General features: G+C 36.1%; 1 pseudogene; it reads right to left on the bottom strand.

Moving 5' to 3' along the window:
- Positions 1-1,736: 1,736 nt before the first annotated feature.
- Positions 1,737-2,703, bottom strand: LOC119562543 (annotated as a pseudogene).
- Positions 2,704-21,021: the final 18,318 nt, after the last annotated feature.

The following is a 21,021-nucleotide window of genomic DNA, read 5'->3' as shown; positions in this document are numbered from 1 at the left end:
TTATCTTTTATTTTTTTAATTGGAAGATATAATATAATTTATTTTTTTCATTATCAGATTTATATGTGATTTTTATTTATTTTATTTCCTATAGCTTTAGTTTGATTAACTATTTCATTAGCTGAAACTAATCGGACACAATTTGATTTTGCTGAAGGAGAATCAGAATTAGTTTCTGGGTTTAATGTAGAGTACAAAAGAGGAGGATTTGCTTTAATTTTTATGGCAGAGTACGCTAGAATTTTATTTATAAGTATATTATTTTGTGTAATTTTTTTAGGGTGTGATGTTTTTAATCTATTTTTTTATGTTAAATTAACTTTTATTTCTTTTGTATTTATTTGAGCTCGAGGTACTTTACCTCGATTTCGTTATGATAAGTTAATGTATTTAGCATGAAAATGTTTTTTATCTTTTTCTTTAAATTATTTATTATTTTTTATTGGTTTTAAAATTTTATTATTTTCTTTATTATAATGAATTATTTTAAGTAAAGTTAATAGAAAATTAAATACTATCTTATGTTTTCAAAACATATGCTTATTCAAGCTCATCAACTAATTATATTAATTTAATAAATTATCTCACCATTTTGTAACTAATGGATTAATCAAATAATATAAGAAATAAATAACAGTTAAAATTTGTCCAATTAATACATAAGGTTCTTCAACTGGACGAGCTCCAATTCAAGTTAATAAAATTACTGTTACTAGTATAGATCAAAATAAAATTTGATTAATTGGATAAAATTGAATTCCTCGGAATTTTCTTAAATTATAAAAAGGTAAAATTATTAAAATTGCAATTGATAATACTAATGCAATAACTCCTCATAATTTATTAGGAATAGAACGTAAAATAGCGTATGCAAATAAAAACAAGAAAGAACGCTATGGTCGAGTACCTCGACTATCAGATACCCGTTACTCACCTAAAGGGACCAAAGGGAAATGGAGATATGCAAGCAGCAAAGCGAGATTTAAATGCGCCACCTACCGGCGGAAGACAGATTTAAGCATTGTGGGCGTTAGGGTAGGCGTGGCAAATTTTGTTTTGGATCAATCGATAGGCATTGACGAGACCAATACATTTCAGTTAAAATTTTTAATCTAGCATAAAAATTGTGGGCGCCACAGGCTTGGGCGGTTTGTGGGCGTTAGAGTGGGCGTGGCATATTCGCATAACAAACTTGCGCTGCGTACAAGGCTACGGAATCTAAATCTGAAATCCCAATACTCTATCTTTGATAGTTTCCGAGATATCCGCGTTCATACTTACGATTTTTTGACGTTTGTGGGCGGTTTGTGGGCGTTAAAGTGGGCGTGGCAAACTTTTTTTTAAGTCAATCGATAGGTATTGATGAGAACAATTCATTTCAGTTTAAATTTTTACTCTAGCATCAAAACTGTAGGAGCCACAGTTTTGGGCGGTTTGTGGGCGTTAGAGTGGGCGTGGCACTCTACTGAAACAAACTTGCGCTGCGTAAGAAGCTCAGGAATCTGCTCGCCAAATCTCAATAGCCTAGCTCTCATAGTTTCCAAGATCTCAGCGTTCATCCGGACAGACGGACAGACGGACAGACGGACAGACGGACATGGCTAGATCGACTCGGCTAGTGATCCTGATCAAGAATATATATACTTTATGGGGTCGGAAACGCTTCCTTCTGCCTGTTACATACTTTCCGACGAATCTAGTATACCCTTTTACTCTACGAGTAACGGGTATAAATATCATTCTGGTTGAATATGAGCAGGTGTAACTAATGGGTTAGCTGGGATAAAATTATCAGGGTCTCCTAATAAATTAGGGCTAATTAGTACTAACGAAATTAAGATAAAAATTATTACAATAAATCCTACAATATCCTTAAATGTAAAATAAGGGTGAAAAGGAATTTTATCAATATTAGAATTTAATCCAATAGGATTATTAGATCTAGTTTGATGTAAAAATAATAAATGAATTATTGTTATAGCAAGAACAATAAATGGTAAAATAAAATGGAATGTAAAAAATTGAGTTAAAGTAGCATTATCTACAGCAAATCCTCCTCATAACCATTGAACTAAGTATATTCCTAAATAAGGGATAGCAGATAAAAGGTTTGTAATTACAGTAGCTCATCAAAAGGATATTTGTCCTCAAGGTAGAACATATCCTATAAAAGCTGTTCCTATAACTAAAAATAAAATAATTACTCCTACTAATCAAGTTGGAGTAAATAAATATGAGCCGTAATAAATTTCTCGTCCTAAATGTAGATAAATACAAATAATAAAAAAATGATGCACCGTTAGCGTGTAAAGTTCATAATAATCAACCATAATTAACATCTCGACAAATATGATTAACTCTATAAAAAGCTAAATTAACATCGGCTGTGTAGTGTATAGCTAGAAATAATCCAGTTAAAATTTGAATAATTAAACATAATCCAAGTAAAGAAACAAAATTTCATCATCTTGAAATATTAATTGGAGCTGGTAAATCTACTAAAGCATTATTAGCAATTTTAAATATAGGGTGGGAAGTTCGTAAAGGTTTATTCATTAATTATGATATTATTCGAATAGGTCCCTTAAATAATTTAGTAACTTTTACTACTACAATTAAAGTAATTAATAAATAATTTATTAATAAAATTGTAATAAAATTAGTAGGAAAATTATATAATTTATTTAATGATAAAGAGTTTTCTGTAAAGTATGAATTTATTTTAATAGTAGATTCTATTTCGTTGTTTATTAAAAATTATGAGATAGAAGTTTTGTCGATAATAAAAGATAAAATTAGTATAATAAATAAAATTAATCCAGAAAATAAAGTAAGTTTGATAGATAAATTAAATATTTCATTAGAAGCTAATGATGTGACGTAAATAATCGATTTAGCGTCGCTTGTGACCGGTTGTGTTTATCTTGTGCTCTGTGATTTTTGTCAATTTGTCATTAATATCTGTGATACTGGTGCCTTGTTTTGTGACTTAGTCCTTCATAACCAGCCGTGCTTGTGTTTTAAATCGTCTTTTGATGTTTAATTGTCTATTTTATGGTAGAAATTTTAACAAAACCAAACTCTGTGTTTAGCCCGTGCATTTTGTTATTGTAACTTCTGTACGCTGTGGTGCTTTGGTTTCAATAGCTTTTGTTGTTGTTTCCCATAACCTTCTTGTAATCTCTCTCCCGTTTCTTGTCGTCTAAACTGTTGTCGTGTATATTTTGTTTGTGTTTCGCAAGCCACGCTCAGTCGACAGCCACTCTGTTGCGCTCTCTCGCTCTCGAAGTCTCTACGCGCTCTTATACTTTTGTGTTCTTGTGTGTCTACATTTTTATTTGTTTGATCCCAGTGTCAAATTAAGTGAGGTATTTATAATTCTTTTGATTCTTTGGTTTTATTAATAACTTTTTTTCTTAAATTAAAAATGGCTCTTTTTTGTAGCAAAAAAGGTTGTCAGTGTGGATCGTCACCTAATGATGTTTTTATACCCGTTACTCGTAGAGTAAAAGGGTATACTAGATTCGTCGGAAAGTATGTAACAGGCAGAAGGAAGCGTTTCCGACCCCATAAAGTATATATATTCTTGATCAGGATCACTAGCCGAGTCGATCTAGCCATGTCCGTCTGTCCGTCTGTCCGTCTGTCCGTCTGTCCGTATGAACGCTGAGATCTCGGAAACTATAAGAGCTACAATACTGGGATTTGGCATGCAGATTCCTGAGATTCCTGCGCAGCGCAAGTTTATTTCAAAAGAGTGCCACGCCCACTCTAACGCCCACAAACCGCCCAAAACTGTGGATCCTACAGTTTTGATGCTAGAACAAAAATTTTAACTACAATGTATTGTTCTCATCAATACCTACCGATTGACTCACAAACTTCAAAAAATCGTAAATATGAACGCGGATATCTCGGAAAATATCAAAGATAGAGAAACGGGATTTCAGATTTAGATTCCGTAGGCTTGAGCGCAGCGCAAGTTTGTTACGCGAATATGCCACGCCCACTCTAACGCCCACAAACCGCCCAAATCTGTGGCGCCCACAATTTTTATGCTAGATAAAAAATGTTAACTGAAATGTATTGGTCTCGTCAATACCTATCGATTGATTTAAAAAAAACTTTGCCACGCCCACTCTAACGCCCACAACGCTTAAATCTGTCTACCGCCGGTAGGTGGCGCATTTGCTGCTTGCATATCTCCATTTTCCTTTGGTCCCTTTAGCTGAGTAACGGGTATCTGATAGTCGAGGTACTCGACTATAGCGTTCTTCCTTGTTATTTACTGTCGTCTCTGCAACATAGTCATACACCCAAAATGTACTGGACTTGTTGGCAGAGTAAAAGATTATATTGATCTGCGTGTTGGTTTTTCGTGGACTTGTGCCTCATGCGTGGAAATAGATCGTGATTTGGATGGCTATGTTGCGCTGACCAATGATCGTTTTATGAAACTGTTCGATAAACTCATGAGCGTAGTCGCTGATTTTAAAGAGTTTAAGGCGGACCTTGATAATAAAAAAATGTCAGTAGGGTCACCTAAACGCAAGAAGATTGCTCCTTCAAAATCTCTTCAAGTAAAGGCATCAGTTCCTAATCCCAACTAAGCTTCTAATATTTTTACACGATCGGTAACGGCAGCAATGTCGGCATCCACTGGGGCTGGGGGACCTAAAGCTTCTCTGACAGCAGTACCCATAGGTACCAAAAGCTCTGGAGTCCCAGTTTCTGCTAGTCAGCCTACCGTTTCAAACCTTACGCAGCTTTCTGTGCCTACGGTGGAAGTTAGCTCTATAGGAGTCCCTAGTCTCGATAATCAGACGAACGATGTTCAGATTGCTGGTGGTGGAAGAAAGAGCCTCTCGGTTGTTCCATATAGGAAGCAATTATTTGTGTCTCGTTTAACACCTGAAACCACATCTGCAGATGTTTTGGAATTTATACAACAGGAATTCCCATCTCAAAACATCACAGTGGAGGAGTTTAAGTTTCCATATGTTCGTAGGATATCTTCCTTTAAAATATCTGCTCCTCCGGAAGTATTTAATGTACTAAATTCTAAAAGTTTTTGGCTTAATGATGAATTGGTCATTAAAGAATTTGTTCCAAACAGACGGAGATCTAATAATAGGCCTTCCACGACAGTACCTGCGCCAAAAAACTGAGCAGTTTATTTTTGGCCTATCAAAATGTTAGGGGACTTAATATGAAGCTACCTAAGCTTTATGCTGACTCCTCTGCCTTTTCGGAAGACATTATGGCCTTTACTGAGACTTGGCTGAAACCGGAGATATCAGACTCTGAAGTTCTGTCCAAAAATTTTACTACGTATAGAACTGATCGCTCTCCTCGTAGGGGGGGTGGGGTGCTGGTTGCCGTTACCTCTACTTTAACATCGGAAAGGATATACTTTCTTAATCCCAATGAAATAGAATTCGTTGGTGTTAAAGTTTCTTTGAAATCTTTTTCTATTTATGTAACTTGTTCTTATATTCCACGTGGATCCGACTTAACAATTTATAAGCAACATTTGTCTGCAATGAATACTGTTTTATCTCATCTTTCCGAAAGGGATCTTTTGATTGTTTTGGGTGATTTCAATCTCCCTGACATTTCTTGGTCCCTTTCCACTGACTCACTTGTCTCTACCCCCTTATCTGACCATGAATTCGTTGACGGTCTGTTAGAATTATCATTACAGCAAGTTAGCTTTATACGTAATTCTCTAAACGGACAATTAGATCTTGTATTTGCTTTAGATCCGTCTGAAGTCACGGTATCTAGAATTGACCCACTAGTTATGCCAGATGACCGGTATCATCCCACATTAGAACTTATAATTTGTCTTCCCTGCGTTGACACCCTCTCTCCTTCACTTTCACCAACTAAAAGTAGATGCTTTCGTAAATGTGACTTTAGTAAACTCAATACCTTGATTTCACAATATAACTGGACAAATTTATATAATTGCTTGGATATTGAAAGTGCTACGGAACTATTTTATAGTGTCCTAAACTCTTTTTTCTGTGAATGTGTTCCTGATAGTTTTGCTCCTAAGTTAGACAGGTCTCCTTGGTTTACCAATCAGTTGCAAAGACTTAGAAAATTAAAAACAAACTTCTATAAAAAGTACAAAAAGTCGGGTAGGCCATCCGATTTTTCAAGATATGTGGTGGCTCGTACTAATTTTAATGTACTTAACAGTCATTGCTATTCCATGTATTTGAACCGATGTAAATTTGAATTTTCAAAGGATCCAAGGCAGTTTTATAACTTTGTCAATGCTAAGCGAAAGTCTTCAGCCTTGCCATCATCTGTACGATTAAACTCTATTGAGGCATCTACGGATCCCGAAATTGCAGATTTATTTGCTGAATTCTTCCAATCTACTTATAGTTTTGTTTCTTGGTCTAATTCTAGCTACCCTAATCACTTAAACAGGGTAAATTGTATTTTTTCTCCTGTAATCACCGAAAGTTCTCTCTTAAGTGATTTAGAAACTATAACGCCAACCTATTCTCCGAGGCCAGATGGACTCCCTGGGTGTGTTCTTAAGTTTTGTGCCCGAACTATTTGTAAACCCATTCTTAAACTTTTTAATTTGTCTATCTCATCATCTGTTTTTCCTACTATCTGGAAAGATTATTTTATTATTCCACTCCACAAAAAGGGTGCGAAGGTTAATGTTCAGAACTATAGAGGAATCTCCAAATTGTCTGCAATTCCTAAAATATTTGAACGCATTATTACCTCTCAGTTGCAACATTTGTGCTCCTCTTTATTATCGCCGTGTCAACATGGTTTTGTTAAGCGAAGATCGACCACCACTAACTTGCTCGAACTGACATCTTTTGTAATAGATGGGTTTAACGAAAAATTGCAGACAGACGTTATATATACAGATTTTAGTAAAGCCTTTGACTCTGTTAACCACTATCTTCTTTTATTCAAATTAGATCAGCTCGGGTTTCCGAATAATCTGTTAACTTGGATTTCAAGTTATTTGAATGGTAGATCTCAGAGGGTTTTATTCAAAAACGCTGTTTCCAAGATGATCAAAGTGACATCTGGAGTGCCTCAGGGCAGTCATTTAGGCCCTTTGCTGTTTACTCTGTTTATAAATGATCTTCCCTCTATAGTAACTCACTCTCGTGTACTAATGTATGCTGATGATGTTAAGCTTTGTTTTTCATATAATAATATTGAGTCTGGTTTCTGCTTGCAGTCAGACATTAATAGATTCCAGGAATGGTGTCAGTACAACCTTTTGAATTTAAACTATCTTAAATGCAACGTTATGACTTTTTATAGGGGTACGCCAACGTTCATAAGTTACTCTCTTCAGAACATGTCCCTGGACCGAATATACTCAGTAAACGATTTAGGTGTTCTCCTAGATCCTAAACTTAAATTTGACTCCCACATAACCTCTACTGTAAATAAAGCTATGAGTGTTCTTGGGTTTATAAAGCGTTGGTCTAAAGAATTCGATGATCCATACACTACCAAATTATTATTTACCTCCCTTGTCCGTCCTAATTTGGAATACTGTTCTTCCGTTTGGAGTCCTCAGTATCAAGTGCACATTGACCGTATAGAGTCCGTACAGAAACAATTTCTTCTTTTTGCCTTACGTGGTTTGAACTGGGATCAAAACGTCAGGTTGCCTTCTTACTCGAGTAGATTGCTTTTAATTAATTTGCCTAGTCTAGTAAGCCGTAGAACTATGCTTGGTACTATTTTTATGAAAATTCTTATCAGAGGCGATATTGATTCTGTAGATTTGGTAAGCCGCCTTACTTTCAATGTTCCTGTTAGACTAATGCGAAACTACTATCCTATAAACTTGCCACGATGTTCATCTAATTTTAGTCAGCATGAGCCTTTTCGCGTTCTTTGTAATAATTATAACAACCTATATCATTTAATTTGTTCCTCAACCTCTATCCCTGTATTAAAAATTAAAATCTTAGCTCATTTGCTTTAGTCTTGTTGATCTATGTTTTGTCCTGTCCTTGTTTGTTCTATGTACCTTCCTCGCGAACCGTATTTGCCCGAAATAAAAATAGGCCCGCGCGTAACAAGCACGTGCTTGGTGTCGTTTGGGCCACTTGTTTGTACTGCTCTTAGTGCATCAACGTTCAACAAATAAATAAAAAAAATAAATAATACAAGTATACCTCCTAAAAAAAATCAAAAATAAAATATATGAATATCAAAAACTTTTAGTTATTAAACCTGAAATTAAACAAACAAAAATTGTTTGAATTAATAAAATTAAACCTAAAGCTAATGGATGGATTATATTTAAAAAAATAATAGAAGTAGTAATAATTAAAGAATATAATGTTAATTGAATAATTTCAAGAGGTAGTTTATTTAAAATATTAATTTTGGGGATTAATGAAAAAGAAATTTCTTTTCTCTTGAAGTTTTAAAAGAAAAAATCTTATTTTTGATTTACAAGACCAATGTTTTTATTAAACTATTAAAACTAATGATTATAATTATACCCGTTACTCGTAGAGTAAAAGGGTATACTAGATTCGTCGGAAAGTATGTAACAGGCAGAAGGAAGCATTTCCGACCCCATAAAGTATATATATTCTTGGTCAGGATCACTAGCCGAGTCGATCTAGCCATGTCCGTCTGTCCGTCTGTCCGTCTGTCCGTCTGTCCGTCTGTCCGTCTGTCCGTCTGTCCGTCTGTCTGTCCGGATGAACGCTGAGATCTTGGAAACTATGAGAGCTAGGCTATTGAGATTTGGCGAGCAGATTCCTGAGCTTCTTACGCAGCGCAAGTTTGTTTCAGTAGAGTGCCACGCCCACTCTAACGCCCACAAACCGCCCAAAACTGTGGCTTCTACAGTTTTGATGCTAGAGTAAAAATTTAAACTGAAATGAATTGTTTTCATCAATACCTATCGATTGACCCAAAAAAAAGTTTGCCACGCCCACTCTAACGCCCACAAACCGCCCACAAACTTCAAAAAATCGTAAATATGAACGCGGATATCTCGGAAACTATCAAAGATAGAGTATTGGGATTTCAAATTTAGATTCCGTAGCCTTGTGCGCAGCGCAAGTTTGTTACGCAAATATGCCACGCCCACTCTAACGCCCACAAACCGCCCAAGCCTGTGGCGCCCACAATTTGTATGCTAGATTAAAAATTTTAACTGAAATGTATTGGTCTCGTCAATGCCTATCGATTGATCCAACAAAAAATTTGCCACGCCTACCCTAACGCCCACAATGCTTAAATCTGTCTTCCGCCGGTAGGTGGCGCATTTAAATCTCGCTTTGCTGCTTGCATATCTCCATTTCCCTTTGGTTCCTTTAGCTGAGTAACGGGTATCTGATAGTCGAGGTACTCGACTATAGCGTTCTTCCTTGTTTTATATTGAAGTTTTCCTATAATTTTATTTATTTTGTTTTGTTTCTAATCGAAAACATTTACTTTCAATACTTTTAAGTTTAGAATTTATTGTTTCAATATTATTTTGTATATTATTTATTTATTTAAATATATTAAATTATGAAAATTATTTTAGATAATTTTTTAGAGTACGTGAAGGAGCTTTAGGTTTATCTATTTTAGTTTCTATAATTCGTACACATGGTAATGATTATTTTCAATCTTTTAGAATTATATAATAAGGTAAAAAATTTTTTTGTTTTATTATTTTTAACTCCTGTTTGTTTTATTAATAATATATACTGAATGGTCCATATTATATTGTCTTTTGTTAGATTTATTTTTTTATTAATAAATAATTTTATAAATTTATAAATATACTTTCTTGTGAATTAAAATTATTAAGTTTATGAATTTGTTCTTTAATATTATTAGCTAGAGAAAGAGTTAATAAATATAATAATTATAAAAATTTATTTTTATTAAATATTGTAATTTTACTATTATTATTGGTTTTAACATTTAGAAGAATAAGTTTATTTATGTTTTATTTATTTTTTGAAAGAAGTTTAATTCCTACATTATTTTTATACCCGTTACTCGTAGAGTAAAAGGGTATACTAGATTCGTCGGAAAGTATGTAACAGGCAGAAGGAAGCGTTTCCGACCCCATAAAGTATATATATTCTTGATCAGGATCACTAGCCGAGTCGATCTAGCCATGTCCGTCTGTCCGTCTGTCCGTCTGTCCGTCTGTCCGGATGAACGCTGAGATCTTGGAAACTATGAGAGCTAGGCTGTTGAGATTTGGCGAGCAGATTCCTGAGCTTCTTACGCAGCGCAAGTTTGTTTCAGTAGAGTGCCACGCCCCCTCTAACGCCCACAAACCGCCCAAAACTGTGGCTCCTACAGTTTTGATGCTAGAGTAAAAATTTAAACTGAAATGAATTGTTCTCATCAATACCTATCGATTGACTTAAAAAAAGTTTGCCACGCCCACTTTAACGCCCACAAACCGCCCACAAACGTCAAAAAATCGTAAGTATGAACGCGGATATCTCGGAAACTATCAAAGATAGAGTATTGGGATTTCAGATTTAGATTCCGTAGCCTTGTACGCAGCGCAAGTTTGTTATGCGAATATGCCACGCCCACTCTAACGCCCACAAACCGCCCAAGCCTGTGGCGCCCACAATTTTTATGCTAGATTAAAAATTTTAACTGAAATGTATTGGTCTCGTCAATGCCTATCGATTGATCCAAAAAAAAATTTGCCACGCCTACCCTAACGCCCACAATGCTTAAATCTGTCTTCCGCCGGTAGGTGGCGCATTTAAATCTCGCTTTGCTGCTTGCATATCTCCATTTCCCTTTGGTCCCTTTAGGTGAGTAACGGGTATCTGATAGTCGAGGTACTCGACCATAGCGTTCTTTCTTGTTAATTTTAGGGTGAGGGTATCAACCTGAACGATTACAAGCAGGGGTATATTTATTATTTTAGACGTTGTTAGTTTCATTGCCTATATTAATTGGTATTTTTTATGTAATAAATAAAACAGGTTCTATAAATTTTTATTTAATAAATAATTTTATATTTAATTATGACTTATTATATTTTGGTTTATTATGTGCTTTTTTAGTAAAAATACCAATATTTTTAGTTCATCTATGATTGCCTAAGGCTCATGTTGAAGCTCCAGTTTCTGGGTCAATAATTATACCCGTTACTCGTAGAGTAAAAGGGTATACTAGATTCGTCGGAAAGTATGTAACAGGCAGAAGGAAGCGTTTCCGACCCCATAAAGTATATATATTCTTGATCAGGATCACTAGCCGAGTCGATCTAGCCATGTCCGTCTGTCCGTCTGTCCGTCTGTCCGTATGAACGCTGAGATCTCGGAAACTATAAGAGCTACAATACTGGGATTTGGCATGCAGATTCCTGAGATTCCTGCGCAGCGCACGTTTATTTCAAAAGAGTGCCACGCCCACTCTAACGCCCACAAACCGCCCAAAACTGTGGATCCTACAGTTTTGATGCTAGAACAAAAATTTTAACTGAAATGTATTGTTCTCATCAATACCTACCGATTGACCCAAAAAAAAGTTTGCCACGCCCACTATAACGCCCACAAACCGCTCACAAACTTCAAAAAATCGTAAATATGAACGCGGATATCTCGGAAAATATCAAAGATAGAGAAACGGGATTTCAGATTTAGATTCCGTAGGCTTGAGCGCAGCGCAAGTTTGTTACGCGAATATGCCACGCCCACTCTAACGCCCACAAACCGCCCAAATCTGTGGCGCCCACAATTTTTATGCTAGATAAAAAATGTTAACTGAAATGTATTGGTCTCGTCAATACCTATCGATTGATTTAAAAAAAACTTTGCCACGCCCACTCTAACGCCCACAACGCTTAAATCTGTCTACCGCCGGTAGGTGGCGTTTTTGCTGCTTGCATATCTCCATTTTCCTTTGGTCCCTTTAGCTGAGTAACGGGTATCTGATAGTCGAGGTACTCGACTATAGCGTTCTTCCTTGTTTTTTATTAATTTATTAAATTTTACTGATAAATAATTAAATTTAGTTATTATAAATAAAATATACACAAACACAATAAGATTTTATTTATTACCTTAAATTTATAATAATAATTTTTTTTAATCACTAAATCTGATAAATATCCCCCTATTTATATAATTTAATAAAATTTATAAAATTTAATCTATATAATATGAATGTAATATATTTATTTACATTAATTAATTTTATATAAATAAATATTTATAATCATACCCGTTACTCGTAGAGTAAAAGGGTATACTAGATTCGTCGGAAAGTATGTAACAGGCAGAAGGAAGCGTTTCCGACCCCATAAAGTATATATATTCTTGATCAGGATCACTAGCCGAGTCGATCTAGCCATGTCCGTCTGTCCGTCTGTCCGTCTGTCCGTCTGTCCGTATGAACGCTGAGATCTCGGAAACTATAAGAGCTACAATACTGGGATTTGGCATGCAGATTCCTGAGATTCCTGCGCAGCGCAAGTTTATTTCAAAAGAGTGCCACGCCCACTCTAACGCCCACAAACCGCCCAAAACTGTGGATCCTACAGTTTTGATGCTAGAACAAAAATTTTAACTGAAATGTATTGTTCTCATCAATACCTACCGATTGACCCAAAAAAAAGTTTGCCACGCCCACTATAACGCCCACAAACCGCTCACAAACTTCAAAAAATCGTAAGTATGAACGCGGATATCTCGGAAACTATCAAAGATAGAGTATTGGGATTTCAGATTTAGATTCCGTAGGCTTGAGCGCAGCGCAAGTTTGTTATGCGAATATGCCACGCCCACTCTAACGCCCACAAACCGCCCAAGCCTGTGGCGCCCACAATTTTTATGCTAGATAAAAAATGTTAACTGAAATGTATTGGTCTCGTCAATACCTATCGATTGATTTAAAAAAAAACTTTGCCACGCCCACTCTAACGCCCACAACGCTTAAATCTGTCTACCGCCGGTAGGTGGCGCATTTGCTGCTTGCATATCTCCACTTTCCTTTGGTCCCCTTAGCTGAGTAACGGGTATCTGATAGTCGAGGTACTCGACTATAGCGTTCTTCCTTGTTATATTTTAAAATCATATTTTATAATTATATTAATAATAAAATAATTTATTCATTTTATAAATTAATTGCACAAAAATAATTTTTTTTAGTAAATTAAAATAAAATATTAAAATAATTAAATTAATTAATTTAAATTTTATCAATAAATATAAATTTTTAATTTTTATATTTAAATTAAAAAATTTAATTTTAATAATTAAATAAATTTTTTAAATTTTTAGAAATAATTAAAAATAATAAAAATATACTAAGTTCAAGACATAAATAGTAAAAAACAAGGAAGAACGCTATAGTCGAGTACCTCGACTATCAGATACCCGTTCCTCAGCTAAATGGACCTAAGGGAAATGGAGACATGCAAGCAGCAAAGCGAGATTGAAATGCGCCACCTATCGGCGGTAGACAGATTTAATCGATATGGGCGTTGGAGTGGGCGTGGCAAATTTTTTTTTGGGTCAATCGATAGGTATTGACGAGACCAATACAGTTCAGTTCAAATTTTTTATCTAGCATGAAAATTGTGGGCGCCACAGGCTTGGGCGGTTTGTGGGCGTTAGAGTGGGCGTGGCATATCTGCGTTACAAACTTGCGCTGCGCACAAGGCTACGGATTCTAAATATGAGATCCCAGTTCTCTATCCTTGATAGTTTCCGAGATATCCACGTTCATATTTACGATTTTTTGAAGTTTGTGGGCGGTTTGTGGGCGTAAAAGTGGGCGTGGCAAACTTTTTTTTTATCAATCGATAGGTATTGATGAGAACAATACATTTCAGTTAAAATTTTTATTCTATCATCAAAACTGTATGAGCCACAGTTTTGGGCGGTTTGTGGGCGTTCGAGTGGGCGTGGCACTCTACTGAAACAAACTTGCGCTGCGTAAGAAGCTCAGGAATCTGCACGCCAAATCTCAATAGCCTAGCTCTCATAGTTTCCGAGATCTCAGCGTTCATCCGGACAGACAGACGGACAGACGGACAGACGGACAGACGGACAGACGGACAGACGGACAGACGGACAGACGGACAGACGGACAGACGGACATGGCTAGATCGACTCGGCTAGTGATCCTGATCAAGAATATATATACTTTATGGTGTCGGAAACGCTTCCTTCTGCCTGTTACATACTTTCCGACGAATCTAGTATACCCTTTTACTCTACGAGTAACGGGTATAACAAGGAAGAACGCTATAGTCGAGTACCTCGACTATCAGATACCCGTTACTCACCTAAAGGGACCAAAGGGAAATGGAGATATGCAAGCAGCAAAGCGAGATTTAAATGCGCCACCTACCGGCGGAAGACAGATTTAAGCATTGTGGGCGTTAGGGTAGGCGTGGCAAATTTTGTTTTGGATCAATCGATAGGCATTGACGAGACCAATACATTTCAGTTAAAATTTTTAATCTAGCATAAAAATTGTGGGCGCCACAGGCTTGGGCGGTTTGTGGGCGTTAGAGTGGGCGTGGCATATTCGCATAACAAACTTGCGCTGCGTACAAGGCTACGGAATCTAAATCTGAAATCCCAATACTCTATCTTTGATAGTTTCCGAGATATCCGCGTTCATACTTACGATTTTTTGACGTTTGTGGGCGGTTTGTGGGCGTTAAAGTGGGCGTGGCAAACTTTTTTTTAAGTCAATCGATAGGTATTGATGAGAACAATTAATTTCAGTTTAAATTTTTACTCTAGCATCAAAACTGTAGGAGCCACAGTTTTGGGCGGTTTGTGGGCGTTAGAGTGGGCGTGGCACTCTACTGAAACAAACTTGCGCTGCGTAAGAAGCTCAGGAATCTGCTCGCCAAATCTCAATAGCCTAGCTCTCATAGTTTCCAAGATCTCAGCGTTCATCCGGACAGACGGACAGACGGACAGACGGACATGGCTAGATCGACTCGGCTAGTGATCCTGATCAAGAATATATATACTTTATGGGGTCGGAAACGCTTCCTTCTGCCTGTTACATACTTTCCGACGAATCTAGTATACCCTTTTACTCTACGAGTAACGGGTATAAAAAATGATGCACCGTTAGCGTGTAAAGTTCGTAATAATCAACCATAATTAACATCTCGACAAATATGATTAACTCTATAAAAAGCTAAATTAACATCGGGTGTGTAGTGTACACCTAGAAATAATCCAGTTAAAATTTGAATAATTAAACATAATCCAAGTAAAGAACCAAAATTTCATCTTCTTGAAATATTAATTGGAGCTGGTAAATCTACTAAAGCATTATTAGCAATTTTAAATAAAGGGTGGGAAGTTCGTAAAGGTTTATTCATTAATTATGATATTATTCGAATAGGTGCCTTAAATAATTTAGTAATTTTTACTACTACAATTTAAGTAATTAATAAATAATTTATTAATAAAATTGTAATAAAATTAGTAGGAAAATTATATAATTTATTTAATGATAAAGAGTTTTCTGTAAAGTATGAATTTATTTTAATAATAGATTCTATTTCGTTGTTTATTAAAAATAATGAGATAGAAGTTTTGTCGATAATAAAAGATAAAACAAGAAAGAACGCTATGGTCGAGTACCTCGACTATCAGATACCCGTTACTCACCTAAAGGGACCAAAGGGAAATGGAGATATGCAAGCAGCAAAGCGAGATTTAAATGCGCCACCTACCGGCGGAAGACAGATTTAAGCATTGTGGGCGTTAGGGTAGGCGTGGCAAATTTTTTTTTGGATCAATCGATAGGCATTGACGAGACCAATACATTTCAGTTAAAATTTTTAATCTAGCATAAAAATTGTGGGCGCCACAGGCTTGGGCGGTTTGTGGGCGTTAGAGTGGGCGTGGCATATTCGCATAACAAACTTGCGCTGCGTACAAGGCTACGGAATCTAAATCTGAAATCCCAATACTCTATCTTTGATAGTTTCCGAGATATCCGCGTTCATACTTACGATTTTTTGACGTTTGTGGGCGGTTTGTGGGCGTTAAAGTGGGCGTGGCAAACTTTTTTTTAAGTCAATCGATAGGTATTGATGAGAACAATTCATTTCAGTTTAAATTTTTACTCTAGCATCAAAACTGTAGGAGCCACAGTTTTGGGCGGTTTGTGGGCGTTAGAGTGGGCGTGGCATATTCGCATAACAAACTTGCGCTGCGTACAAGGCTACGGAATCTAAATCTGAAATCCCAATACTCTATCTTTGATAGTTTCCGAGATATCCGCGTTCATACTTACGATTTTTTGACGTTTGTGGGCGGTTTGTGGGCGTTAAAGTGGGCGTGGCAAACTTTTTTTTAAGTCAATCGATAGGTATTGATGAGAACAATTCATTTCAGTTTAAATTTTTACTCTAGCATCAAAACTGTAGGAGCCACAGTTTTGGGCGGTTTGTGGGCGTTAGAGTGGGCGTGGCACTCTACTGAAACAAACTTGCGCTGCGTAAGAAGCTCAGGAATCTGCTCGCCAAATCTCAATAGCCTAGCTCTCATAGTTTCCAAGATCTCAGCGTTCATCCGGACAGACGGACAGACGGACAGACGGACATGGCTAGATCGACTCGGCTAGTGATCCTGATCAAGAATATATATACTTTATGGGGTCGGAAACGCTTCCTTCTGCCTGTTACATACTTTCCGACGAATCTAGTATACCCTTTTACTCTACGAGTAACGGGTATAAAAAATGATGCACCGTTAGCGTGTAAAGTTCGTAATAATCAACCATAATTAACATCTCGACAAATATGATTAACTCTATAAAAAGCTAAATTAACATCGGGTGTGTAGTGTACACCTAGAAATAATCCAGTTAAAATTTGAATAATTAAACATAATCCAAGTAAAGAACCAAAATTTCATCTTCTTGAAATATTAATTGGAGCTGGTAAATCTACTAAAGCATTATTAGCAATTTTAAATAAAGGGTGGGAAGTTCGTAAAGGTTTATTCATTAATTATGATATTATTCGAATAGGTGCCTTAAATAATTTAGTAATTTTTACTACTACAATTTAAGTAATTAATAAATAATTTATTAATAAAATTGTAATAAAATTAGTAGGAAAATTATATAATTTATTTAATGATAAAGAGTTTTCTGTAAAGTATGAATTTATTTTAATAATAGATTCTATTTCGTTGTTTATTAAAAATAATGAGATAGAAGTTTTGTCGATAATAAAAGATAAAACAAGAAAGAACGCTATGGTCGAGTACCTCGACTATCAGATACCCGTTACTCACCTAAAGGGACCAAAGGGAAATGGAGATATGCAAGCAGCAAAGCGAGATTTAAATGCGCCACCTACCGGCGGAAGACAGATTTAAGCATTGTGGGCGTTAGGGTAGGCGTGGCAAATTTTTTTTTGGATCAATCGATAGGCATTGACGAGACCAATACATTTCAGTTAAAATTTTTAATCTAGCATAAAAATTGTGGGCGCCACAGGCTTGGGCGGTTTGTGGGCGTTAGAGTGGGCGTGGCATATTCGCATAACAAACTTGCGCTGCGTACAAGGCTACGGAATCTATATCTGAAATCCCAATACTCTATCTTTGATAGTTTCCGAGATATCCGCGTTCATACTTACGATTTTTTGACGTTTGTGGGCGGTTTGTGGGCGTTAAAGTGGGCGTGGCAAACTTTTTTTTAAGTCAATCGATAGGTATTGATGAGAACAATTCATTTCAGTTTAAATTTTTACTCTAGCATCAAAACTGTAGGAGCCACAGTTTTGGGCGGTTTGTGGGCGTTAGAGTGGGCGTGGCACTCTACTGAAACAAACTTGCGCTGCGTAAGAAGCTCAGGAATCTGCTCGCCAAATCTCAATAGCCTAGCTCTCATAGTTTCCAAGATCTCAGCGTTCATCCGGACAGACGGACAGACGGACAGACGGACATGGCTAGATCGACTCGGCTAGTGATCCTGATCAAGAATATATATACTTTATGGGGTCGGAAACGCTTCCTTCTGCCTGTTACATACTTTCCGACGAATCTAGTATACCCTTTTACTCTACGAGTAACGGGTATAAAAAATGATGCACCGTTAGCGTGTAAAGTTCGTAATAATCAACCATAATTAACATCTCGACAAATATGATTAACTCTATAAAAAGCTAAATTAACATCGGGTGTGTAGTGTACACCTAGAAATAATCCAGTTAAAATTTGAATAATTAAACATAATCCAAGTAAAGAACCAAAATTTCATCTTCTTGAAATATTAATTGGAGCTGGTAAATCTACTAAAGCATTATTAGCAATTTTAAATAAAGGGTGGGAAGTTCGTAAAGGTTTATTCATTAATTATGATATTATTCGAATAGGTGCCTTAAATAATTTAGTAATTTTTACTACTACAATTTAAGTAATTAATAAATAATTTATTAATAAAATTGTAATAAAATTAGTAGGAAAATTATATAATTTATTTAATGATAAAGAGTTTTCTGTAAAGTATGAATTTATTTTAATAATAGATTCTATTTCGTTGTTTATTAAAAATAATGAGATAGAAGTTTTGTCGATAATAAAAGATAAAACAAGAAAGAACGCTATGGTCGAGTACCTCGACTATCAGATACCCGTTACTCACCTAAAGGGACCAAAGGGAAATGGAGATATGCAAGCAGCAAAGCGAGATTTAAATGCGCCACCTACCGGCGGAAGACAGATTTAAGCATTGTGGGCGTTAGGGTAGGCGTGGCAAATTTTTTTTTGGATCAATCGATAGGCATTGACGAGACCAATACATTTCAGTTAAAATTTTTAATCTAGCATAAAAATTGTGGGCGCCACAGGCTTGGGCGGTTTGTGGGCGTTAGAGTGGGCGTGGCATATTCGCATAACAAACTTGCGCTGCGTACAAGGCTACGGAATCTATATCTGAAATCCCAATACTCTATCTTTGATAGTTTCCGAGATATCCGCGTTCATACTTACGATTTTTTGACGTTTGTGGGCGGTTTGTGGGCGTTAAAGTGGGCGTGGCAAACTTTTTTTTAAGTCAATCGATAGGTATTGATGAGAACAATTCATTTCAGTTTAAATTTTTACTCTAGCATCAAAACTGTAGGAGCCACAGTTTTGGGCGGTTTGTGGGCGTTAGAGTCGGCGTGGCACTCTACTGAAACAAACTTGCGCTGCGTAAGAAGCTCAGGAATCTGCTCGCCAAATCTCAATAGCCTAGCTCTCATAGTTTCCAAGATCTCAGCGTTCATCCGGACAGACGGACAGACGGACAGACGGACATGGCTAGATCGACTCGGCTAGTGATCCTGATCAAGAATATATATACTTTATGGGGTCGGAAACGCTTCCTTCTGCCTGTTACATACTTTCCGACGAATCTAGTATACCCTTTTACTCTACGAGTAACGGGTATAAAAAATGATGCACCGTTAGCGTGTAAAGTTCGTAATAATCAACCATAATTAACATCTCGACAAATATGATTAACTCTATAAAAAGCTAAATTAACATCGGGTGTGTAGTGTACACCTAGAAATAATCCAGTTAAAATTTGAATAATTAAACATAATCCAAGTAAAGAACCAAAATTTCATCTTCTTGAAATATTAATTGGAGCTGGTAAATCTACTAAAGCATTATTAGCAATTTTAAATAAAGGGTGGGAAGTTCGTAAAGGTTTATTCATTAATTATGATATTATTCGAATAGGTGCCTTAAATAATTTAGTAATTTTTACTACTACAATTTAAGTAATTAATAAATAATTTATTAATAAAATTGTAATAAAATTAGTAGGAAAATTATATAATTTATTTAATGATAAAGAGTTTTCTGTAAAGTATGAATTTATTTTAATAATAGATTCTATTTCGTTGTTTATTAAAAATAATGAGATAGAAGTTTTGTCGATAATAAAAGATAAAACAAGAAAGAACGCTATGGTCGAGTACCTCGACTATCAGATACCCGTTACTCACCTAAAGGGACCAAAGGGAAATGGAGATATGCAAGCAGCAAAGCGAGATTTAAATGCGCCACCTACCGGCGGAAGACAGATTTAAGCATTGTGGGCGTTAGGGTAGGCGTGGCAAATTTTTTTTTGGATCAATCGATAGGCATTGACGAGACCAATACATTTCAGTTAAAATTTTTAATCTAGCATAAAAATTGTGGGCGCCACAGGCTTGGGCGGTTTGTGGGCGTTAGAGTGGGCGTGGCATATTCGCATAACAAACTTGCGCTGCGTACAAGGCTACGGAATCTATATCTGAAATCCCAATACTCTATCTTTGATAGTTTCCGAGATATCCGCGTTCATACTTACGATTTTTTGACGTTTGTGGGCGGTTTGTGGGCGTTAAAGTGGGCGTGGCAAACTTTTTTTTAAGTCAATCGATAGGTATTGATGAGAACAATTCATTTCAGTTTAAATTTTTACTCTAGCATCAAAACTGTAGGAGCCACAGTTTTGGGCGGTTTGTGGGCGTTAGAGTCGGCGTGGCACTCTACTGAAACAAACTTGCGCTGCGTAAGAAGCTCAGGAATCTGCTCGCCAAATCTCAATAGCCTAGCTCTCATAGTTTCCAAGATCTCAGCGTTCATCCGGACAGACGGACAGACGGACAGACGGACATGGCTAGATCGACTCGGCTAGTGATCCTGATCAAGAATATATATACTTTATGGGGTCGGAAACGCTTCCTTCTGCCTGTTACATACTTTCCGACGAATCTAGTATACCCTTTTACTCTACGAGTAACGGGTATAATAATTGAAGTAATTGTTCAAATTATAATATTAGAATATTTTAAGATAATAATTATAGGTAGAATTAAAGCGATTTCTACATCAAAAATTAAAAAAATAATAGTAATTAAAAAAAATCGTAATGAAAATGGTAATCGAGAAGATGATTTTGGATCAAATCCACATTCAAAAGGAGATCTTTTTTCTCGGTCAATAAGTGCTTTTTTTGATAGAATTTAAGCTAAAACAAGGAAGAACGCTA

This window comes from Drosophila subpulchrella, unplaced genomic scaffold (assembly GCF_014743375.2).
Source record: "Drosophila subpulchrella strain 33 F10 #4 breed RU33 unplaced genomic scaffold, RU_Dsub_v1.1 Primary Assembly Seq57, whole genome shotgun sequence".
Taxonomy (NCBI): Eukaryota; Metazoa; Arthropoda; class Insecta; order Diptera; family Drosophilidae; genus Drosophila; species Drosophila subpulchrella.
The sequence above is the reverse complement of the archived record's forward strand: the minus strand, read 5'-3'. Positions and strand labels throughout refer to the sequence as shown.